At 44.5% G+C, this 26,280-nt stretch overlaps 1 protein-coding gene across 1 annotated transcript in view; it reads left to right on the forward strand.

Annotated features, from left to right (window-relative positions):
* Positions 1–26,280, forward strand: part of LOC147679638 (acyl-CoA dehydrogenase family member 11-like) — a 415,381-nt gene that overhangs the window by 191,295 nt on the left and 197,806 nt on the right. The window lies entirely within an intron of this gene.

Below are 26,280 nucleotides of genomic sequence, written 5' to 3' on the forward strand. Positions count from 1 at the left end.
TGCACTCCAGTCACGTGCCCTGGCGGTATATCAACAGTACGTCTCTATTTTCTGCATACAAACTAACTGAAAGACAGACAACAATAACATGAATAGATGCAAAATAGACAATCCTGCACATTGAAAAATTGGACCGATTACTTTTCACCTTGACTGAGTCACCCTCTACAGAATCCATGGCCATATTACACTGGCAGTATCACTAAGTAGGCAGGTATGAAGCGTTGGGTAAAGAATACATACGCGAATCTTGGTAAACACCTTACAGATTTAGATGTAAGAATGGAGACTACTGAAGTCTTTCTCAGTGGTTCAGACTGTGAGAATTCATTAAGTGGTTCTCTAATTTGTTATGCTTCACGGAGCTTGTAATGCTTCGGTTGCAAACCTGTCTTGTCACTTGAAAGGATCTCCAGCTGCCATGATTCATCCGGTGTTCAAACTGCTCTCGAATGGGAGGTATTTGATGTTGAATGATCAGGGTTGTTGTGGGATGCTGCTGGGCATTGCATATCTGGTCACAGTAAGTTCCAGGGTTACTTGTTGTATGCAAGTATTGTTTCCACTGACCCACACAGTCATGGAGGCATTGCTATGGCCTTCGTTGAATGTTTCCCTTATGTGGTTTGATCCTCTGAGCAGACTGAAAGCCATACTTTCACAGAAGGAGGTGGCCTCAACCCCAGCCCAAGATACTTTTAATCTCCGGGTTGCAAGGTCTTCAGCTGATACAGACACGAGTCCGAACTAACTTACTGCTTCATTTCGGCAAATTGGTACATCGTATCTTTAACATGTCTGATACGAGTAGGAAAGTACACCTATTTAAGAGCATAGGTTCTGGGCTATTAAACACCTTTCAGACAATCTTCGGAGTTATTCCATCATAGTCACACTCCGTATTGGGAAGTGTTTTTGGAGGGCTTCTTCTGGTCCTACTCCTTGTAGTGGATATCCTGGTTTTAATTTTCCTGCTACGCAATAGACGCCCCAGCCTCCAAAAATATGTAAAACGCCCTTTTGGTGCGACGTTGCTGTGAACGCATGGTACTAATCTGGGCACACCTCTGCTTCGGGAACTAAACAAGCATTTGTTCTGATCGTTCAGATCAGTCTCGGTTGACTGCTACTTGTCTGTTCTCCGCTGCCTATTCTGCCAATACGAATGCGTGTTGGACATCTTTCTAACACTTCAAGTTGTTGTGCCTCCGGACGTGGACGTACTGCTGGACCCATTAAAGGCCCACATAATGCAGTATCCTCAGCTTATTCCAATGTTGATGTCGACATTCTTCGAACCACCCCAGGATGCTTCAGCTTCTGTCGGTATGTTACATGGACCGTCGTCTGCGAAGGCAAGCAGCAGTGATGTTGCATCTCCCATACAGGACACATAAACATTTGGCTCACCGTTTGATGGGAACAATGCGAACTTTTTCAAAAACAATCCAAATTGAAATTCAAAAACATAATTTTTGTTTTATTTTTCCTCTCTTCCTCTCACTGAGCACTATTGCTTTCGGCATACTCAGTTGGTCTTGCAGTTTATTGACTATTTAGAGGACTTATAGGGCTTTTTTAACTTTTCCCTAGTTTTTAACACATACCACGTTTTGAATGAGCAATGCTTTATGCTTTTTAAACAGGCATATTTGAGCATTTGTTAGTATTTTTGTCCAGTCGGATGTGGACTGGGTGTTATGAACCCCAATGTATCCCAATATAGGCCTAGGTAGTTGCACGACTTTTACCTACATTTTTCCTACCTTGCTCTACATAATGGGTCTGGCTCTGACCTTTTAGCTACCTAGGTGAAGAATACATTTTGTGTGGTTTTCTCCGAAAACTAGCCTCATTATGCAGAACGATTTTTAGTAACACAGCAGGATTAACATCTTCTGCATAATAACTCTGTACTAAAGTCACCACTAACGTCATTCTTGGCCGGCATGCCCACAGTACCATGAACATCTAGGTAGAACCCCTGAGGGTACCTTTCAGGTATAGAAGTACCACATCTTCGCTGGGAAAACCAGAGGAGAAACTTCCATGCTGACATGAGACACTGAAGTCCCTGCACGAAGAGACTCCAGCACAGAGTGGTCTGACATCCCTTGCTGGGTGTCCAACTCGAGACCCAGACAGGGTACTTGGTTCTCTCCCATCAGGTATTGGGGTTGGCTCTTTCCTAGAGTGATTCTTGTCTTCATACCTACATACATGCTAGGTACCTTTAGATACACTTAGCTAGGGTTAGCATTTTAGGTATACGCATGATTACTGCCGTATATCTATATGCCTGCATATACTCACTGTTTTTGCACCATGGTAGAATTCTACCTTTTATTTACAATGTTGGTGCTTGTAATCGTATATATCTGTTTCTGTCTAATGGTTGTTGTAGCACACATAGTTTATACTAAAATGACGCTGGTTCAATAAATTATTTTTGAAAACATCCCCACCGCCTATTTTGTGTATATCTATGAATGACAAAGTAAGCGTGAGTGACTGAGCGAAAAGTACTGTACTGTTTCCACGATCCCTGAGTTGTCAGGGTGATCATGTTTGATAGTTGCCAGAAACTATTCGCTCCTTGGTAAGATTTTGGGGCTTATAGTGGCACTGTGAGGATGCTGGTCTACAGACTAACATACCCTTTGGGGGTGTCTGGAATCAGTCTGGACACCCATCCCTTAGTTAATGTTTCTAAACGCACAGATCCTTTATAGATTTGTAGGAGCTACATAACAAAGTGGTTGAAAAGAATCTGAGTGATTATCAAACTCTGATATCCTAGCAACATTTGTATTCATCAGATGGGGCAAATGAGACAGACAAAACAAAAATTCCTGGATGTCACCTGCAAGTTCATACACCAGCACAGCATTTTCTCTGGACCAAGTAGAGTTACTTTACACCAGATTGATCCAGAAGGTCCTGCACTCAATTGTCAGTATGATTCTCATTGATCCAGCTCAATTCGCCAGTGCTGGTACCATAGATGCCTGTTTGTGTCCTGGCAGGGAATTCTTTCAATAATGGATGCCAGAATGTATTATTGCTACCTAATGCTGCCAACCTTGAAGGCCAGGTTCTTGAGGCTATCCAATAACAGCATTTTAACCTTCTGTTTGAATGCATGCACATAATAAGAAAGGCTTCAAAGCTGAACACCTGCCCTGCATATATATATATATCCTACAATGGGAAAGTATTACATTTTGCTCTTATAGGAACAAAATCCAAATAAATCTTATCATTCAAAGAGCAAACCTTTCCTACTCAAAGCTCTGGAGATGCGGCAGTTGTTCGGTAATTACATATTGCAAATGCTGTACACTGGCGGTTGGAATGCTGCTTGCCAAAAATAGCCCTGGATTGATGGATATCGTTCCTACTTAAGTGGCTTAAAGATCTGTTTTTCTTGCTTACCGACAGCTGATAGAATGTTTCCAGTTGATTGCTGCTACAAGAGCTTTTGTGGAATACTTTTAACTGAGTGTTTGACCTGACATTCGATCTTGCCCTGAGGAAGTTGTAACCAGAGGAAACGCATTGGCTGCACTTATCTGTATTCAGTGAAAAAGAAATTGATTAAAGACACACAGAATCAACAAAAGCTTTTTCCTGTTTTATTTCCTCTTGGTGTTCTGTGTACGAATCATTAGATTGAGCATTCTAGACCTCCTGTATTTACTTATATGTATGTACTTTGTGGGTTCCAGAGATCAGCCCAGACTTGTCTGCTTCCGATTAGGGACTTTTTTCTGTTCAACTGCCTCTATTTAACTGTCTTTAAAGAAAACAGCCAGCAAAGGTCAGTAAAATACCAAAATTTCTTTCTGCTTAGGGACTTTCTTTTTTAAAATTTTCTGACAACTGCCTCTATTTAACTTTCTTGATAGAAAACGACCAGCAGAGGTTAGTAAAATACCAGAATCTCTTTAGCATTCTCTAGAAATTGTCTTCCACGAGCACCCGTAGACAATAATATTTTTTGCAAATCTTGTATTTTTAGTGATATGACCATCGAAGAGCCTGATTTTATATTAAAAACAGAGCTTTGGACTATACCATTACCCGCTGAAAGGTAATATTTCTCGCCATGTGTTCCCATACCTGGCATTTCACGCAGCTTGGTGCTTGCTTTACCTCCATGTTAAAGAACAGTAGTAGTAAATGTTTCAGCACCCAAGCTAATGTGCTGCATATCTAAATATATATAATGCCCCAAAGGCAAGACAATTGCATGGCAAATGCTTGTTATATGTGTACTCTGTTTTGTTGTGTCTCATTTGTGTTGTAAAGTTGTTCAGTAATTGCCAGAGATCCAGGGATAAGTCCAGGAATGTATTCTTGATATTTGTTTTCTATGAAGTGGGGCAAATAGTTTTGATTTACTCTTTATGTAGCATCCAGTAAACAAATAGAAGGCAGGAGTGCTTTTGACTGAGCAAAGTGCTATTTCAGACCAAATGGCTTGGACAAGTATGGAGCTCCGCAAAACAGTGGTTTTGAATGGCGACAATCCTTCTAGAAAATCCAGCCAAGCAGCCTTGTCCTTCGGCCAAATAGTAACCCCATGTAAAAGGAACTGGATTACACCTGTCTCTTTTTTTAACATATTTTATTGCCTTTTAAGGATTTGGCATATGCACAATGTACACTTACTGAATGTATTATCTGTTTTTACACCAACAAGAAATATACTTAGACACCACCATCTGTGCTGTACTTAACTTACATTGTATTATTCCGTCATGCAGTGATCAACGGGAGCACATTTGTGTTCTACAACAATGTTGAGGGTTGCACAGAACAATGTCCTAGCTGATGACTACATTTTAACAACTCCTCCAATATAATAGCTTAAGTTCAGTGACAACACAATAATACAAGGCACATGCTCCCAAAAGATGAGAAATTCGCTCCAAAAGGAAAGTAGAAAATAAATCTATAATATAAACAAAGGTGCGAAGTCCTAAGTTCTACTTCATTCTGTGCCTGATGCACTCAGCTGCTTCCCCCGCCTTTTTCAAAAAGATACACAGTTGCCATATTTGCCTTCTATTTATAGGTGTTTAGTAATTACATAAATATGCCAAGGTATTGGACACAACTGCCATGAAGTAGATGCAATCAAAACTTACATCTAACTATCTAATTTCATAAGCGTGACATGATAGAATCTGTGATATGCACATATGTCATTAATTCCAGTATTATGTCCATTTCATATAATGTTGCCACAGTCCGAAAAGGCATATAATTGAGTGCCTCAACACAAGTATGTTGCATCATGTTAGACCTGGCACCTTGGCGTGAGTTTCCCTTCCACTTTTTGCTGATGTGCCTCAGATGTTTTTGCTGGTGTCCGCCGCTCAGGGCACTGCGCCACGGCCAATCCGTGCCGCAGTGCAAGTGCTCCCTATGTAAAGTATATATGTGATTGATTTCCATGAATGGTTCATTGGATTTACTGTCAGTCCCCAGTAAAGAGCACCAGGAGTGCTAGGGCTTGTAAATGCCAATGCTGCTGGTGGGCCTGCAGCGCTGGTTGCGCCACCCACAGAAGCAGCATGTGAAAATGTGTCTAGGGTCTGCCATTGCAGAACCTGCGTGCAGTCTGGTACTGTAATGCTGGCTAGGCAAATGCACACACTTGCCAGCCTCTAAACCTTCCCTTAACTTCATATTAGTCACCCCTATGGTAGGTCCTAGGGCAGGGTGCATTATAAGTGTAAGGTAGGACAAGCCTGATGTGTGTGGCATGTCCTAATAGTGAATTACAGCCAAGTTCGTTTTTCACTATTGTAAGGCTACCTGTTCTCTCAGGCCAAGATGGGCTGCTGGAATTATTACACCCTATAATCTCAGAAGGCTCAGGGAACATGGTAGAAAGTCAAGTTTAGTATGCCTGAACTCAGAATAATAACATACATCTTTCAGCAAAGTTTATTTTAATATCCTGTGTTTGCAAATGCTACTTTTAGAAAGCTAGCATTTGCTTGCTTAACCATTTCAGCCCGCCTCTGCTAGGATGTGTATCTGACTGTCTGGGTTATGTGAGTGACAGGGCTGGGGGATGACAGGTGGTAAATGCAAGGATTACACCTTGGTGGGAGGTGGGAGTGCCCCTGGACTCTGAATAGGGCTGTGCTCTGCCACCACAATGCTGGCTCCGCCCCCTGGGGAGCGACTGATGACTCAGCTGACACCTGGCCCAGGAGAGGCGAAGCACTGTCAGCAAGGTACTCCTGGCTGCCCCTGTCCACACAATGCTGGCTCCACCTCCTGTGGAGCGTCTGATATGCCTGCCCCTCACACTGAAAGCAGAAGCCAGAGTAGACCCAACAAGTGCTCAGAGACTGAAAGAAGTTATGCAAAGGCCCCCCTGGCCTGAAAAGACAAAAGAAATGCTGTATAAAAGTAAGAGCCCTGCTCCTTGTAAATCAGAATCCTGTTTCCCACAACAAACCTCTGTCCAACTAGAAGGAGAAGAAGACGCTGGAAGGACTGGCCTGCTGATTGCCTTGCTGAGGAAGGAGAGGAAAAGACTTTGAAAAGACTTTGTAGACTTGTGCTTTGAAACATTCTCCAAGGGCTTGATTGAGCTTGCCCCCTGAACTGAACCCCAGGACCAGTGGGTTCAAGGTGACTTCGCCCGTCTATCTTCTAGCCGCGTGTGCCTCCCGCCGGAGCTGAGTTTGTGCCCCCATCGCCCCCTCCTAGGGCTGTGGCACTCTGGAGCTTGCCTGCCTTTTTCCCCGTGAGAGCCTCGCTCCGTTCGTAGTCGCTCTCTGCCCCCGGGTCAGGCTGCCTGCTCCTCTGCCCCTGCCTGCCACTGGAGTGTGCTGAAGCGCTCACTCGCCCCTCCCGCCTGAATTTCCTCCAGGCCGGTGATCTACGAGACTGCAGCCCGCACTTCAAAACGTGCCCTGCTGTCTCCGCTCGCTGACCCTGAGACATCTCCAGCCGCGCCGCCCCTCTGTAGTGAGACCCCAGTACAGCCAGTAATGAGGTCGTGAGCCGCGCCTGCTCGTGTGCACACCCCCCGCTGGAAGTGAGATCCAAAGTCCCCAGCCGAACCGAGTCACACTGCCCGTGCACGACCTGCCGAGGAAGAGAATCAAAACTCCAAGGTACGTCGCCGCGCAACTGGCTCGGGCCCGCAACGTTTGTTTTCCCCTTGATCCATTGTTCGCCTTCATCGTGCCCGGTACGCCTATCTGCTACCGGGATCACTGGCGGAGTGAGGCGCGTACCCAGGACAGCGCTCCCCCTTTGTGCTCGCATCGATAGAGGCTGGGCGCATTTGAACTGTGCACCTAGTTTCTCATTTCTGGGCTGTACGCTGGGATCTGGGCGCCTCGCAGTGCCTACGCTAGCCTGGACGCTTCCTTTTCTCAGTCAGCTCTGTACGCCGCGTACTTGGCTCACGCCCGATGCGTGAGCATTGATAGGGCTAGCGGCTTGCTCCCGTTCAGAGCGCACAGAAGCGCTACAAAGCGCCCCGCGGGCCCCAGGCTTGCCTAAGGTACCTAGAAATCGAAGAAGAGAGCATTGTTAAAGGAATTGGAGCTTTGACAGGAGAACTGAATCTTTTTGAACTGTAACTAAGAGAAGCTTGCCCTATTACAATCTGGTGGCATATAAAAACATTATTGGTCTTGTGATAAGTCTGATCTGTATATATATATATATATATATATATATATATATATATATATATATATATATATATATATATATATATATATATATATATATATATACACACACATAAAGGAACGTATTTTTATATATAATACCTGCCTGGTGTCCATTTGTGGGGGGATTGGTACATTTTACTGTGTGTGTTATTACAAGTGCTTAACTCCATAACACCTGAAGAATAGCCTTGGCTGCTCACGCCACGCACCTAGAGGGTGAGCAAGGGTAATTCTAAGGGGTCATCCTTCGCCCTGACTTAGAGGAGAGGGTCCCTGCTTGTCACAAGTGAATACTTGCGCCAACCAGAGACCCCCAATTCTAACACATCATAATCGAAGAAACGAGATACACTATATCATAATCGCTTATGTTATCCATTCAGTTCCACCAACAGTAGAATGTCATTACTCATCTGTATTTTCAAGCCCCAGTGAGCATTCACTACAAATTTTACCTGAAAATAATCCTGTTCATAACTTTATCAGATATCCATACATAAATAAAACCACAGTCAATGTACTGATTCTTGAACCAAATTACACATCATAGGAATACACGTTGGGCTCTTCAGTGTTAAATTCCCTTCTTATTTTGGTCAGCAATTTCAGGCTTAGTTATATCTCAGTCCAGGATCCCTAGCCTCACCTCGTTAATGTGTAATCAGTTTGTACAGGCTTACAACAATTACGAAAAATATCAACAAAGGGAGTGAAGAGGTGGTGCAACAAGGCACCGCGGTGGGCTAATCCTCCTCTTATGAACGTCTAAATAATCAACAAAGACCACCTGAAACAGACATACAATACATATTCCGATGGTGTTGGAATACACTCAGTGTGTTAAAATACCCCTCACACACCAAAAGGGCCCTTGGTGTCATGCTTCATCATCGGGGTCTTCCCGCCCCCGCTGCGGGACGGGGCAGTGCTGCGACAAGCGGCTACGCCGGAGCACCTTTTAATTGTGAGTACTATGTGAGTGATAATGGAGTGAGTGTCAGTGAGGTCAGAAGTGATGAACAGTGAAATTAAAGTTAAAAAATACCTGGCCTGGTGTTTAGAAAAAATTATTTAATAGGCACTGGCTGGTATCGTTAAAAGGGGTGAGGCGGAGTGCAAGATCGGGTTACTAGTCTTGCTCTCCTGTGTGGGTCAACATGTTTCGGGGCGACATGCCCCTTCGTCAGGACCGGGATGTATAGATCCCCCTGTCACTCACTAATGCGCTCCCACAGATAGAGAGTGTTGTGTTTGATCAATGTGTATAAATAATTTAAATACACGTGAAAGAAGCTCGGTCAGTAATACTGATGATGTAAGCCTGCAAGGATAAGAACACAGGATTTTAGAAAGAGCGCGGATCCCAATGCGCTTTACTAATGAATACCTGTAAGGAATGAAAATACACATAGGGGAAGAAAACACACTTTAGGCTGTTACATGTCACGCCAAAGACTTCTTAGGGGGACCTGGATAGCCGGATATGGAAAAGACAAAATATATAGAACTGTGGAGAAAAGCATTCATGGGCTTATTGCCTGGCTGGCCGAGGATTTCCCGGAGGGGCCAGGTAACTTCACAGGGTGCAAATGGGAAGGAAAAAACACACATAAAAATGTATACATACATACACACACCAATATAAAGCATCAAAAACTAGCAAAGAGATGCTTATTCACTTTTTATACATACTTATTGAATGATGAGACAATGCCCCATGAGCCAAGCTGGGCGAAGGGTATAGAGGGTCCAACTGTGGGGAGACATGGAGAGATAATGCCAGGACCTAGATTAGCTTTTTACCCTGAGTGAATTAAGGTAGTGTATACCAGGTCAGGACTGTCGGCTATGCCGTACTTACTCAACCCCCACACCTCAGTGCTTCCTCCTTCGTCAGTGGCTTCCGTGGTAATGGTAAGCCGGGGCAGGGCGGGTCTTATATAGTGAGGCCGTGGCTTGTTAGCAGAGCCTTAATTAATTAACTCGAAACCGATGTGCGTGTTCGGTCGAGTGGTTTGGGCGTGTGACCAGAGCGGCCATTGTTAAATGTCCGAGGTCGGCTGGGCCGGGATAGGTATTGGCAAGGGTCGGTTGCATTTCCCTTACGATAGGTAGTAGTTGGCGGAGGGGGTGGGTAGAATGCTAGGATACATCCCAGGTCCGCTCTGATGCTAGTATCTGCGTGTCAGGCGACACATGCGCCTGCGCGGTGAAGTGTCTACACTCCGCGCATGCGCAGTAGAGCTGCATAGTGACTATCTTGTCGCGCATGCGCGGGAGGGAGGTGTTCCTCCGCGCTGCTCATCAGGAGCCTGGGGGGGTTTTTTGCCAATGGAAATACGGAGGGACGCTTATGAAGATGTATAAATCATTGTCAAAGCGGAACATGTGTTATTTACCAACTGTCCTGTAGGCAGAGGTTGTACATGGGTGAAGACTGATATTCTCAAATTATGTTCCACTTACTTATAGGTGGGAAAATAAAGAGGCTCTTGTTAGGTTACAGCTATTCAGAGCGAAAAACTTCCATCCACGACATCTACGTGACAATTTACCCTATGGCCAGTTCCTTCGCCTTAGGCGTAATTGCAGCGCTATCCAAGATTTTAAAACCCAAGCAGCTGATTTGAAAACTAAGCTCAGTAACAGGAACTATCCTAGCAAGGTAGTCAACAAGGGTTTTAAGAGAGCACGGAACAACAACCGAGATGCCCTTTTGGAAACTACAGCAGAAAAAGAACAAGACCAACGCCCGATTTGTGTCACAACGTACAACACCAATTCGAACCAGATCACAAAAATTGTGAACAGACACTGGAAAATTTTGAATTGCGGAAAACTAGATTTCCCAAAACCAATGTTTGCACACAGGCGTGGTAAGAACCTGAAGGATCTGCTGGTCCACACGAGACCTAAACAACTCACGAACGAGAGACCCTCTGCCATTTCAACCATTGGAGGGCACCACCCATGTGGCTCGTGCACATCCTGTCAATATACAAAAAAAAGTCGTAACATAACTTTTTCTAACAAATCCACATGGGAACAACGTTCCTTTACCAACTGCAATAGCCGGAATTTGGTCTATTTGATCACCTGCCCATGTAAAAAAGAGTACATTGGCATGACCACACGACCGGTCAAGATACGAATGGGCGAACATCGAAGCAACGTACGTTGCAAAAAAACTACCACAAGAATGGCCACCCACTATGCCACAATGGGTCACAGTATAGACGATCTGCAATGGACAGTCATAGAAGCCTACGGGAGTGACAAGGACCTTCTTGCAAAAGAGCAACGTTGGGTCTATCGCTTGGGCACGCATCTCACAGGATTAAATGACGATATTCCTTGGTCGCAATTTAAGGCATGATTAAAACCTAAGCGAGTTCCATAGTTCGGGACCTTAATACAGTACTAATATAAAACTCAACACCATCGTGTCCCACCAGCAATCACAGAAACCTGCAATGTGGTCCTGGCCGACATGATGTGTAAATATGTATGAAAATCTCGAATTTTTATTTTATTTATTCCTTTTTACAAACTGTGTGCAAAAAATAAGAGTTTTTCGCTCTGAATAGCTGTAACCTAACAAGAGCCTCTTTATTTTCCCACCTATAAGTAAGTGGAACATAATTTGAGAATATCAGTCTTCACCCATGTACAACCTCTGCCTACAGGACAGTTGGTAAATAACACATGTTCCGCTTTGACAATGATTTATACATCTTCATAAGCGTCCCTCCGTATTTCCATTGGCAAAAAACCCCCCCAGGCTCCTGATGAGCAGCGCGGAGGAACACCTCCCTCCCGCGCATGCGCGACAAGATAGTCACTATGCAGCTCTACTGCGCATGCGCGGAGTGTAGACACTTCACCGCGCAGGCGCATGTGTCGCCTGACACGCAGATACTAGCATCAGAGCGGACCTGGGATGTATCCTAGCATTCTACCCACCCCCTCCGCCAACTACTACCTATCGTAAGGGAAATGCAACCGACCCTTGCCAATACCTATCCCGGCCCAGCCGACCTCGGACATTTAACAATGGCCGCTCTGGTCACACGCCCAAACCACTCGACCGAACACGCACATCGGTTTCGAGTTAATTAATTAAGGCTCTGCTAACAAGCCACGGCCTCACTATATAAGACCCGCCCTGCCCCGGCTTACCATTACCACGGAAGCCACTGACGAAGGAGGAAGCACTGAGGTGTGGGGGTTGAGTAAGTACGGCATAGCCGACAGTCCTGACCTGGTATACACTACCTTAATTCACTCAGGGTAAAAAGCTAATCTAGGTCCTGGCATTATCTCTCCATGTCTCCCCACAGTTGGACCCTCTATACCCTTCGCCCAGCTTGGCTCATGGGGCATTGTCTCATCATTCAATAAGTATGTATAAAAAGTGAATAAGCATCTCTTTGCTAGTTTTTGATGCTTTATATTGGTGTGTGTATGTATGTATACATTTTTATGTGTGTTTTTTCCTTCCCATTTGCACCCTGTGAAGTTACCTGGCCCCTCCGGGAAATCCTCGGCCAGCCAGGCAATAAGCCCATGAATGCTTTTCTCCACAGTTCTATATATTTTGTCTTTTCCATATCCGGCTATCCAGGTCCCCCTAAGAAGTCTTTGGCGTGACATGTAACAGCCTAAAGTGTGTTTTCTTCCCCTATGTGTATTTTCATTCCTTACAGGTATTCATTAGTAAAGCGCATTGGGATCCGCGCTCTTTCTAAAATCCTGTGTTCTTATCCTTGCAGGCTTACATCATCAGTATTACTGACCGAGCTTCTTTCACGTGTATTTAAATTATTTATACACATTGATCAAACACAACACTCTCTATCTGTGGGAGCGCATTAGTGAGTGACAGGGGGATCTATACATCCCGGTCCTGACGAAGGGGCATGTCGCCCCGAAACATGTTGACCCACACAGGAGAGCAAGACTAGTAACCCGATCTTGCACTCCGCCTCACCCCTTTTAACGATACCAGCCAGTGCCTATTAAATAATTTTTTCTAAACACCAGGCCAGGTATTTTTTAACTTTAATTTCACTGTTCATCACTTCTGACCTCACTGACACTCACTCCATTATCACTCACATAGTACTCACAATTAAAAGGTGCTCCGGCGTAGCCGCTTGTCGCAGCACTGCCCCGTCCCGCAGCGGGGGCGGGAAGACCCCGATGATGAAGCATGACACCAAGGGCCCTTTTGGTGTGTGAGGGGTATTTTAACACACTGAGTGTATTCCAACACCATCGGAATATGTATTGTATGTCTGTTTCAGGTGGTCTTTGTTGATTATTTAGTTTTACAACAATTACGCCCATGATTTTACTCCTTTTTGTTTTACAAAATGCAGCTCCATATATCCGTTTTTTAAAGACTTTGATCAAATCATCGTTAGTGATTTTGATACAGTATTTAAATATCATTTTTAAGCTACTTTCCAGGGGCATAGTCGATTCAAGTCTTATTTGTACAAGGTCATATGTGCTGATTGCTGTATCTAACACACAGTTTTCTAAACTCTAAACTCTCTTATAATTAAGTTATCTGGTACTTAATGAATTTGGGGAAACTAAATCCTAGGCTGCAATAATTTGCGTGTGGCTACATCTTTTCAAATTGATTTTAACAACACAGTATTGTCTGGTGGGACAAAAGACAAACAAACTTTTGTCTGTCTTAGATAAATTCCTATCAGACATTATAATCGCTATTAGGCATTCTCTGTAATAAGCTACTTTGTGTTGTAAATTCTGTCACTCGTTCTGTGGTAAACTTTCTCCCTGTCGTCATCTTGCTGTAACTTTCTTTGTGATGTTCTTTGATGTCCTGATGATGATACATTTATAAAGCGCAACATATCTCCTGAGGTGTCTAGACACTGCCTGTGGTGTAAATCAAAAGGGAGTGGACACAGTGGTACAATTAAGCTAAAAAAAAGCCACATTTTCAGACGTTCCTGAATTTGAGGAGACTAGGCTCTTTTTTCAGCATGATGGGTAGAGAATTTCATAGGCTAGTTGTTGTAGCCGTGAAGCTCTTCCCTCTGGCCCTGTTGACTCTAGGAACAAGTAGATTTCCTAGGTTGGTGGATCTAAGGACTCTGGCAGGTGTAGAAGGTTTAAAAAAAATCCAGATGGGTTGGCCCCCTATTGTTGAAGGATTTAAACGTGATGCACAGAGATTTAAATTGAATCCTCATGGCTACAGGTAACCAGTGGAGTCAGGCCAAGGACATGGAAAGTGAATCAAATTTAGAAATACCCAGTAATACTTTTGCAGCAGCATTCTGAACCATCTGCAGTTTATTAATGCTACGCCTTGAGGCGCTGGTGAAAAGGGTATTACAGTAGTCCAATCTTGAGGATATCAGTGCTGGGACTAACGTCTTCCTTGAGTCCATTGGAATTGCTGGTAGGATTTTCCTCAGCATTTACAGGATGAAAAAGCATGCTGAGGTGGGCAAGTTAATTTGTGCCTCAAAGGACAGCTGGTGTCAAAGATTACTCTAAGATTTTTTTTAAAACTCTTTTTATTAGTAACTTAGAGAAAGTGGTGGTCAGCACAAGCAGAGAACACAGTAGTCACTCACATAAATATCGTAGGAAACACAGTGCATACAGAACATGTTCAATATTTGACTTTTCATAGCAGTATATTACAAAAGCAGTTCACAATGTAGTCTTCTCGTCAAGGGGTGTGATTTGGGGTGGGGGGGTTCACATAGGTTACCTCTATAGTCATTCCAATTGAACCACACCGCTACCCATTTCCGGGGGCAACCCCATGCCACGTATACTGTCTTCTCCTGGAGCATGTACCAGTCCATATCCGTCTTCCAGGAACTGAGTTTCGGAGGCGCTACTGCCCCCCCACAGCCTAGCTATGTTTCGCTTAGCGATTGCCAATCCTAGCATCACCCAAAGTTTCCCCCTAGGTGGCAGGTCCGTGGGCTCCCAGATATTCAAAAGGCATCTCTTCGCCTCCAGTCGCAGCTCCACCCCCCATACTTCTTGCATACAGAGGAGTACCCGTTTCCAATAAGTCTGCAGCACAGTGCACTCCCACAGTATGTGGAAGAAGGTTCCTACCTTCCCACACCTCCTCCTGCAGAGTCCATCCTCACTGCGACCCATCAGCTTCAGCCTAGTGCCAGAAACGTAAACCCGATGGAGAATTTTCAGTTGGATCAATCTAAGTCTGGCTGATATAGCTACTTCCTTAGGGGATGCAGCACGCTTCTCCACTCCTCGTCATCTGTTTAGTCCATCCGCCTCCCATTTTCCCTTGAGAGTTAGTAATGGGTCTGGAGAGTTGTTAATCGTTTTTTGTATGTGAGGGAAATGGCGCGTTCTGGGAGGTGGCCATCTAGCAATCTATCCTCCAAGGGAAGAGGATTCTGGGGGCTGGGTCCCTGAGGGGATATTCGTTTGAAGGGAGTGCCTGACCTGCAAGTATTTGAAATATTCTGTCTGTGCTTGATTGTAAGTGGAGCGAGGCGAATGGCACAACTCCGTCTGGACCCCATAGGTCTTTAATGTAGGAGATCCCAATTAGATCCCAGTTGCGGAACCCTATGGCGCGACCTAGAGTGCCCAACCTTTCTGAGACCCATAGCCGGGTAGCCATTGTAAGAGTGTTGGCCCACCCCAGTTTTCTCTGGACAATATGCCATAGTTGGACAGAGTGCTTCGTGGGCCCAGTGAGTGAGTACCTGCCAGGCCTAGAGTAAAGCGCAGCCTCAAAGTTCCCGCCCAGAAGGAGCCACCGGTCCATTCCGTATCCCGGGTCACTTCCGTCACAGTAGTTGCCCTGGTTATTAGCCAAAAGATGTGTAGCCCAATAATATTTACAGATGTCCGGGAGCGCTATGCCCCCATCAAACCGTCCCAGTGTAAGTTTCTGCAAGGATATGCGGGGCAACCCAGACCACAGAAGATCCCTCTGTGTAGCTTCGATGGACGCAAAGTATGACTGCGGGACCAAGTCCGGATAGTTTTGTAGGGCGTATAGGAATCGTGGGAGCGCCATCATTTTAAAGAGCGCTTCCCGGCCCAATAGGGACAGCGGGAGTTTCTGCCAGGTGGCGGAATCCCTTTTAAGCCGCTGTAGAGGCGGCAGAAGATTTTTCTCATACCTAATGGCTTTCTCTTTGGAGATGAAGACTCCCAACATAGTTCAAAGTTTATTATGATTTGGCTCTCATTGAGGGCCACATAAAATAACATACATATTATCATAACAAAATAAACACAGGTTACATACAGCTTCAGAAGTAACCACTTGAATATAAACAAATAATACACTCATCAGTATCTCCCAAAATCACATTAATATATGTCTAAAAATTCTTTAAAATAATTAAATAATCTGGAACAGAACATTTCGTTAGGGGGGCAATACAGAGCATGGAAAAACATTTTTATATTAAAAATTCCCAACTGTAGACAAATTGGTTTTATCCATTTTTTGCGCAATAAGCGTAATATCGGACAAATGAACAGTACATGGTTGAGGTCTTGAGCAGCATTATTACATAGGTTGCATAAGGGAGACACACCATACCATTTTGCGAGGAGTGTATTAAGTGGAAGCAAATTATGGCGTAAAAGGTACCATATCCTACGGACACCATGTGGAATATTCCACATTAAGTATTGTTGTGCTTGTTTAGGTGTATAGGTTAAGACCAGAGCTTCCCTTTCTTTATACTTCTGTTGGGCAAGTATATCCATCTTATAACATAGTTCCCAGGACCTACTTTTTAGCTTTAGCTTTAACTCTGCTGGAGAAAGAGAAAATAACATACTTTCATCCAGTTCCAATAATAAAACAGCTTTTCTGAAATTTTTTACCAGCTGCGAGAACTCATTAAAGTTACCTAAAAGCTCCTTTTTTACGATTTCACGTAGGGTTCCTGGTTTACCTCTGGCCAGGCATGCTACCCACCTTACAAGAGCGGCTAGCCCTTGAGCCCAACAGCTTCGCAGTCCGAATTCCAGTCTGCAAGAGGATGTGGAGCAGGCTGAATTAAATGAGGAAATTTTCCTTAATACCTTTCCCTCCGTTTTTTGCATAAAATCCCATTGATTTAAATCCACCAATTCTATTCCATAAAGGAGGGTAGCAGGAATCTTCGCTCGGAATACCTCCAAGCATGAGGAGAAGTGCCTCTTCCCCGTCGCATTATACAGGGAACATAGTCCCCTACCATGGGCCATTGCTTTTCTAGAGTTATTTTCGATGTGAGGCTTCTCACTAAGGTTAGAAGATATTATTTTGCCCAGAAACGTATAGGAGTTAACTACCTCAAGTTTTTCTCCGCTTAATGACCAATTAAAGCTCCTAGATTTGCACTTCTTCTTGCCAAAGATGCACATGATCTTGCTTTTTGAGCTATTAATTTTCATACAGTGTTTATCCGCGAAATCATTCAATGTATGAAGACGATTAGCAAGACCTTTCGGGGTCAGATCTAAAACTAGTATGTCATCTGCATACATTAGAATAGATATGGCAGTCTCTCCAATTACTGGGGCAAGTCCCTCACAATCTGCAACTGCAGTTGGCAAATCGGCCATATACAGGGAAAACAGTGTGGGTGCCAATATACATCCCTGTTTTAAACCATTCCGGGAGGGGATTGCTTGAGTGAGACCCCTTTCTCCGCCTTGTAACACCCTACACCAAGTATTCCAGTGTAGGGACTTAACTAAGTCCAATAAGTATCCCGGCATACCCAATGACATCAGTTTTCTCCACAGCGTCGGTCGGTCAACCCTATCGAACGCTGCGGAGAAATCTATAAATGCTGCATATATGCCCCCACCACGAACACGCACATATTTGTCTACAATTACATGTAGCATAGTTAGGTTATCTAGAGTTCCATGCTCTTTTCGAAAGCCTGTCTGTTCCCTAGGAATAATATTATTTAAAAGTGCCCAGTCTGTTATTAATATTAATAAAAGTTTAGCAAAAATGTTTCCTATCGCGTCTAATAAAGCAATTAGGCGATAATTAGAGGGATTATCACGGTCTCCTTTTTTAAAAATTGGAATCAGGATACTTCCCCGCCAAGAGTCGGGAACTGTTCGATTTTTAAAGCACGCCCGAAACACTGGAAGAAGAATCCTGCTCCAAGTGGTTACGTCTTGCTTAATTATAGACATAGGTACTTCGTCCGGTCCCATAGCCCCGGAAGAGCGCATGCTCTTGATTGCGGTAGCTATGGAATACTCAGTGGGGAGTTCCATTTTAGCATCGATATTACAGTCTGGAACCCATGCGTCACCCCCTACCTCATTGGACGCATATAAGGTGAGCACAAATTGGGTCCAGACATCTTCAGTAATAACAGTAGGAGTGGATGTTTTTACAGAACCACATCCTTGTCTTATTATGGACCAAAAAGCTCTAGAGTTTTTACACATGGATGCTTCTCTTAGATTGATCCATACCATATCTTCTTTGTCTCTTTTTAACTTGGCTCTCAATCTCACCCTCCTTCTCTTTAACAGAGCTAACTGTATCCCAATCTCTCCTGATCTATTAAGATATTGCATCCTAACCAATTTGTTAATCTCTTTATTTAACCTTAATAGAGGACTAGGAGAGAAATATTTCTTTTTAAACTTTCCTTTACTCCTGGCCATTTCAGTAACTTTTTGGATAAGCGTTTCAAGGAACCTGAATTCCCTACCTTGCCAAGAGTCGAGTTCAGTTAAGAATTGGGTAAGGATGTTTTGTACATCCTTATTATGACTGGAACCCCAGTAACATCTCCCAGAATGGCGATTAATAGAGAAGCCTTTGTTCTTTAGGGACCAGCGGTCAGATTCAGGGGGTATTAATGAGACAGTTAATTTAATAATTTTGTGGTCACTCAAAGGAGTATGGGTGATTACCAAGTCTTTAAAACAAGAGAACGTGTCAAAGTCTGTTATTGCGTAATCCAAAATAGATTCACCCCTAATAGAACCATGTGTATAATTAGCCGGGGAATCAGAAGGCATTCTGCCATTTATAATAATTCCCTCCACGGCACTAAGCTCCCCGAGAAGAATCTTGCCCCTTTTGTTCGTTTTTATTTTATTAGGCAAGAGAGCTTGGGGAATATTAAATACTTCTTCTTTTACCTTGTTTCTAAACATGTCTAGGGAAGTATTGGACACTTTACAATTTAAGTCCCCCACCAGTAGTAAGTATGGGGGGTCATCCACCTCTAATAACTGCTTTATATAGGAGAACATACGTTTTAAAACTGGCGTAAAATTGTCTTCGGGAGGAATGTAGGCATTTAATATTATAAACGAAGACCGTTGTACCCCATGATCCAGGTTAGAAATGGTTATGGATTGGAATAGATTACTCTCATCCTTGTAATGTGAGAATTGCCATTGTAATGTATTGGATAACAAACAAGCAATTCCACCTTTAGCGTGGCCCCTTTTAGATGGCGTTGCAGCGGCGTCTAGGATGAAGTAATCATTCCCTCCATAGGGGAGAGTATCACACCATGTTTCTTGGATACAATACACATCCGCATTCAGAGAAAGAAGATAATCAAATTTCTCCGGGCAGTTAGACAAGCCAGCAGCATTCCAAGAGACAATTTTTAAACACTGGTTAAAGATGTGAAGATGGTCGTGGGTTTCTCGAGGTGGTATTTGAGAGAACTCCCGGTAACCAGTTCCACATCGAAGCGTCTTCAGCTAGAGGGTTATCCGTGCAACCAGATAAGGGAAAGACCTGAGAAACCATACGTTTGCCTCTGGAGAGCCAAATTTTTAGGTCATTATTACATACAGGATAATCATCCTGACCAGAGGACAACCTTGTATTTCTTTCAGAGAAAGAAAGACACAAGTTTTTATTAACAAAAGGTAACACGTCAATTCCTCTACGTTGAAAGGCTTCTGCTTGTTGGAGGACTAGATTAGCAATTATTTTAGAGTAAAACTTTACCCTTATTCGTTGGCCATTTATGGTTCTTATTGGAAGAACTAAATCAATATCATTTGTTAGGACCAACTTTAAGCTTTCAATTTCATTAAAGCAGTTAAGTAGCCAAGATCTATTCATTCTTAAGTCAGAATCAAGTAATGGCAGAAAATCCAATGACAAAGTATCCGCATATGAAATAATACCTTTTGCTGACTGATGTGTTACGTTCCTAGCTACATCATTCTGAGGCAGTAAAATAGGAGCTGTTGGATTAAATACTCTTGTTACTATTGGAGAATGTCTATCAGCCACACTTATAGGATGGGGAACAGGGGCATCAATTGCAGATCCAGAAACCACCCTATTCAACGTTACTTCAACTGGGGCCTCAATTACTGATCCAGAAACCACCCTATTCGTAGTTAATTCAACTGGGGTATCATTGGAGTCATTTAAGATACCTTCCACATCTACCTTAACCGGAATATCAGGAGGTGGACAATACCCTCTTTCTATGGGAGCGGGCGTTTCAGTTATTATATGTTTTGGAAAAATAATTTGTCTAGGTCTTTTCTTTTTATGTTTACGTATAGGCTTCCCCTTTTTTCCTCTTGTTATCATTTTGGCAGCTCGAGGAGACCCCAAGAGAACTTCTGGCTCCTTTTTATCATGTACAAAAATGGGAAAAAGATCATGGCCCCCCGTTTGAAATACTTCACACACATTCTCTTCCTGCTCAACTATTGATGGTTCCATTCTCAGAGGCAGGACAGATGAGGTGCATGGATTAGGGGACTTATGAATCTCCGCCTCTATAGGTAATCCCAAAGGGGCAATTCCCTTCCCTTCAGTAGAATAAACAACCTCTTGATGTACAACAAGCGCAGGAATCGAAGGGGAAACAAGAGGCTTAGATTCATTTTCAACATTTTTCACATTTTGTGCCAACAGTGCCTGCAGTATTTCAGTAACTGAGGATAAAATACAATCAGAATTTACAGCAAATTTACCCATTAGCAGTAGTATGGAAGACAGAATTTGCTCAAGGGCTATGAGTGACTCAGAGATGGGTTTATCATTTTTTGGATAACTTGAAGATGTAAGGGGACAAATCCCCGATAGATTAAAATGAGGGGATTGTACATCACTCAGCGGAGACAAATTATCTGTGGATTTAATGGAGGGGGTACTGCTGTATAATAGCAGACCAGATGGTGTTTCTCCACTGGGCGTTTTATTAACTACTATGGGAGGTAGAGATGTCTTATCCACATATCTTCCGCAGAGTTCAAAGTCAATACTGGTAGCTATAGAGACATCACCCTTATCTTCTTCCAGAATATCATTCCCCTTGAGAGTATCATGTCTCAGAGATTGCGATATTAACAGGGGATCAACAACAGCCACATGATCAGAACCTGTTGGCAGGTCTGCCACACTAGACTGACTTAGTGACCTTTTCATTTCCACCATAGGGGCCACCTCACTACCTTCCTCCTTATTAAAGCAGGGATTTAATTGCTGTAATGAATCATTATCAGATTTCCTGGAAACTTCAAGGGATCTATTCAAGCTTTTCTCCCAAATTTGTTTTAATTGCATCTGACCTTTCATGATAACACTGTTAATTTGTTTTTTCCTCAAATGACTCGGACCGGGTATTGTACCGTGATTCTCCATTACAACCTTCCCGGATCGTAATGTCTTAGCCTCCATAGTACTTAGAATAAAACAAAGCCTACAATAAATCTCCCAGACTTATAAAAACACAGTTTTAGAATAATATAAACATACAAAAAATGAAATGGGAGAGCAACTAACAGTTCAACTACTTCGTGCCTATACTTCTATCGGCGTATTTGCGTTACCTTAGAATATAATAACGCAAACTAGTATCTTTAAGCATACGACTAAAGAGTCAGGATACCAGGGCCCAGCCCGGCCTACCTCGGCCACTGAGGGCCACAGAGGGCCCGCCCTTTGCCCGGGCTTAGCTCCGCGCTTTGCCCCGCGCGCGTCCCGCTAGCGCGTCTTTGAGTGCCTTATTATACTGCAAGGGGGCGGGAAGAGGGCCAGCTGAGGCGAGTTTGTTTCCGCAGCGCCCGCTGGTCCTCGCAGTCCCTGACACTCTGCAGTTCCCTCGTCGATTACCTCTCAGGATCAGGCAATTCGGTGATGACAAGCCCTCGAACGGCGCCCGCGAAGCGGGGGCCGTGAGGCGTGGGTTGAGAACGGCAAATGCAGCACCCGATGGCAAGTAAGCAGTAGTCTCGATTAGCAGGCACACAAGATTGATTCAAAACTCCACTTTTAAGTCCGGCGGGAGGGGGCGGGAAGAGGGCCAGCTGAGGCGAGTTTGTTTCCGCAGCGCCCGCTGGTCCTCGCAGTCCCTGACACTCTGCAGTTCCCTCGTCGATTACCTCTCAGGATCAGGCAATTCGGTGATGACAAGCCCTCGAACGGCGCCCGCGAAGCGGGGGCCGTGAGGCGTGGGTTGAGAACGGCAAATGCAGCACCCGATGGCAAGTAAGCAGCAGTCTCGATTAGCAGGCACACAAGATTGATTCAAAACTCCACTTTTAAGTCCGGCGGGAGGGGGCGGGAAGAGGGCCAGCTGAGGCGAGTTTGTTTCCGCAGCGCCCGCTGGTCCTCGCAGTCCCTGACACTCTGCAGTTCCCTCGTCGATTACCTCTCAGGATCAGGCAATTCGGTGATGACAAGCCCTCGAACGGCGCCCGCGAAGCGGGGGCCGTGAGGCGTGGGTTGAGAACGGCAAATGCAGCACCCGATGGCAAGTAAGCAGCAGTCTGATGTGGTTGGGATATTCGGATTCACATTTCTCCTTTCTCATTTCTCCATCTGATCACCGGAGTCTTGCATCTTTGTACACTTTGAGTCTTTCAAATCTTTTATTCTTTTGTTCGTTGTGATAGTTTGAAGCGGTGATGTCAGAATCCAATTCCTTGACTCGTCGCTGATTACACCGGCTGTCCTGCTTCCCAAGTACATGAACCCATCTGTGGCCACCTTAATCGGGCAATCGCGTGGGACAACCGGAGGGTCTCCATGAAGGACATATAGGAGGGACTTACCCAAGTTAATGCTATACCCTGAATTCCTCCCGGGACTAGTGAAGATGTCCAAGGCTTCTATGAGGGACTTTCGAGGTTTTGTAAGATATAGGAGGATGTCGTCCGGGTAAAGTGAAATCTTGTCCTCCCATCCATCAGCCCACCGGATCCCCTTCAGAGATGGATCCTGACTGATCCAGGCAACGAGTGGTTCCAGAGAAAGGGCAAAAAGCAAAGGTGAGAGGGGACACCCCTGTCGCATCCCTCTTCCTAGTGCAAAAACCTCAGAGGTTTTGTTATTAACTGTGACCTGGGCCAGAGGCTCTGACTAAAGGAGACGCACCCATCCGATAAAGCTAGGGCCAAAGCCCAATTTCTGAAGGAATGCCATCATGTAGGGCCACTCCATCATGTCGAATGCCATTGCGACGTCTAGTGACACCACAACCGCATCTTCTTGTATAGTGTGACAGCGTCCCAGCACTCTGCGAAGACGGCGTAGGTTGAGCGCCGTATTGCGGTGGGGCATAAAGCCCGATTGGTTAGGGTGGACCAATGTGGTTAAAACTGGCTTAAGCCTATTGGCGAGGACCTTGGCTAGGATTTTGGGGCTCTGCGTTTAGTAAAGAGATGGGCCTATAGGAGGCACATAAGTCTCTCGGTTTCCCTTCTTTTGGGATGGCCACGATTGTGGCTATACGTTGGTCTCGTGGTAGAACACCCCTGTCCCTACTCTCCTCAAGCATATGTTTTAGGGGTGGGCTAAGGCCATCCGGTTTGAGCTTGTACAGCTCGATCGGAAGACCATTGGGCCCAAGGGCTTTCCCCGGCCGAAGATCCCTAAAAGCCCGACCCAGCTCCTCGACGGTGAGTGGCGCCTCCAAAGTGTCCCGTTCGTAACCTTTGCATCTGGTCTATAAATAACAATACCATCTTGTTGATCAATGGCATGTAGTGCCCCCTCCATTTCAGATCCAACTTCATAGGAAACCGGTATGAGTATTTGTGCAATAAATTGTGTTTCAAGTTTTCAGTCCTTGAATATAAAGTTGTAAACTTGCCTGGTTTGATATTCATTGCAATCTCGTTTAATTGTCGAAATGAAAATCACATAAATGTCGTTTATTCTGGCAGCTCAGCGATCAAAGTCTGAGCGTACTCAAAGTGAGTAACCTTATCCACAGTCAGTCACAATGCATAGTCTTCAAGTATTAAGCATACTTTGGTATACCATGGTTTTCTGGGTTACCGGTTGTATCCTGTTCAGGTGGTGCTGCGGCTCCAAGGTTGCTTCAGAGTTCTAATCAAAATTCTGTGAAATGAGAGGGCTGCAAGAAAGGGAAAGATGAGGACAGAAAGGGGGGAAAAAGTTAAGTGGGGGTGAACTGGAGGTAATAAAAGGTGGAATAGAGCCCCCATCTTACGCACCTCCTAACGGGAGGCAGAAGGAATAGGGGGTATTGCTATGAACTTGTATATGGTGCTGCTTTAAATAAAACACTGAATGATATCAGAAAATCTGTAATTGGAAAACCTCCTTTGCAGCCACTAGAATTCCAAAACTGGCAAAACCTAACCTGACATAAGACTTAACTTTAAAACATGTGTTACTCATTTCGCGAAAACGGTTGAGTTACTGTGTAAGCAAGGAAGGAAGGTGGACTGCCTTACTCAGTGTCTCCAGAGCAAAGAAGTCAGTTTAGAGCTCTCTGAAATTTCTAACTGTTTGGTTAGCTCACCGCCTGTGACGTCTCAGGATTTTCCTCATCTAGCTCCAGATATTTCAACAAGGAACTCCTCGAGTAATTTCACCATTTTGTTTTGTCTGCATCACCCCCATTGACAGGACGCTATCTCTTCCTGTTGCAGCACCATGTTGGGACAGACTACCGAAATTTCCAACACTCTGTGTGATGAGTTGTTTTATGGCAAATGGTTGCCCTCCTCTCTTGACTTTGGCACTGCGGTTAACCCTGTCAAGGAGGTACATTTCCCAGATTCTCCCAACATTGTAGGCTCCTCGTTACCCCATGGTAGTTGCCTCCGATCAATTACGTTTTTTAAATTTGGTGGACATTAGGGAGATTTCTTTCCTCCACAACTGTAGGTGAGCGGGCTATTATCACAACTTGCCTCCACCTTCACATCTCAATACATGGTCTTCAAACTAATTTTCTGTGGCTGCATGGTAGTCTTCACATCACCACTTGGAGCCGTCACCACTGCTGCTTAGCCCCCTAGCCATGGTTTGTGGCTTCCTGAGTGGCACCCGAAATATTCTTTGAATAGCAGTCAGATTCTCTGGGGTATGCGCAACTCGACCCACCTTCATAACATTATTCCCTGAAGTATGCTCAACTGGACACACCTTCATAACCAGTCCGGCTCATCAGGGCGTGCTAATTCAGTTCTTATAGGTGGGGGGTCTGCTGATTGTCTCCCAACCCAGTAATCTTAGAACAGGCATTTGCAATGCAATAGACCTCGCATTTGGGAGAGTTGGAGCTATTGGTGGTGTGAATGAAAACATGTTTTACCTATGTGTTGTGGTTTGCAGTGCAGAGGCCTTTGGGACCTTATAAGTGTTTAATGATGCACATTTCAGCATAAGTAAATACATACAAAAGATACGCAGGATCTGACCTCATGTAATGTAATAGGGCCGGAGACAGCAGAGAGAGAGAGAGACAATAGAAAATTAAGGAGAGACATAACGAGGAGGAAGAGAGTGCAGGAGACACACTGCACATGTTTGGAGCTGCAGTAAGACAACTCTGGCATTGACACCGAAGCTGATCCCTGGGAGTGGAAGGGGGGTACAGTGGGAGACAAGAGGAAGGGAGAGATTGAAATAAAGATATGGAGAGAGAGCACAACTGTGAAAGTGGTCCCACAATCCGTGTCCTGGTACATGCAGGGTTAGGTGAGACAGCAGAACTGAGAGAGAGGGCTGCGGAAAGAAGAGCAGAGAGAGGATAGGGTGTCCCGGTATTTGGCTCTGGTCACCCTAACCCGCTGGACAACCAACTGAGCTACCTTACCAATGATAAGACTGAAAGACATGGCAAAGACAGAAAATAATTCTCTTATGTAGCAGCATTTTATCTTAAATCCAAATAAGAAATCCCCATTTTTCGTCTTGAGTGCCACTCAAAACAACGCCTTAGGCGCATGACTGTTGTATGGGCTGTCCGTTCCCTGTGTGCGTGCGCTGCATTGGCACAAAGCAGGCATGTCGGCGCTATAGAAAAGTGGGGCATTCCTACCCGAGCATCCGCTATCATTTAGCTGTAAAAAGGATCACAAACTAAGAGCCACTTTAATATTATACACAGTGAAACTCTTGCCCCAAAATCCCCTACGATGCCCCTCCCACCGCGAATCCCTCCCCTGCGATGTCCCCGATGGCGCTAGGGTTCACTCGTCGATAACTGGCTAGGTTGTAAGCACTGGGAGCCTTCTGAAGTTCTTGGACATACTGAGTGTGATTTTGGGGTACCACAGGTGGAAGAGAGGGACA

Source organism: Lissotriton vulgaris, chromosome 11 (genome assembly GCF_964263255.1).
Source record: "Lissotriton vulgaris chromosome 11, aLisVul1.2, whole genome shotgun sequence".
Taxonomy (NCBI): Eukaryota; Metazoa; Chordata; class Amphibia; order Caudata; family Salamandridae; genus Lissotriton; species Lissotriton vulgaris.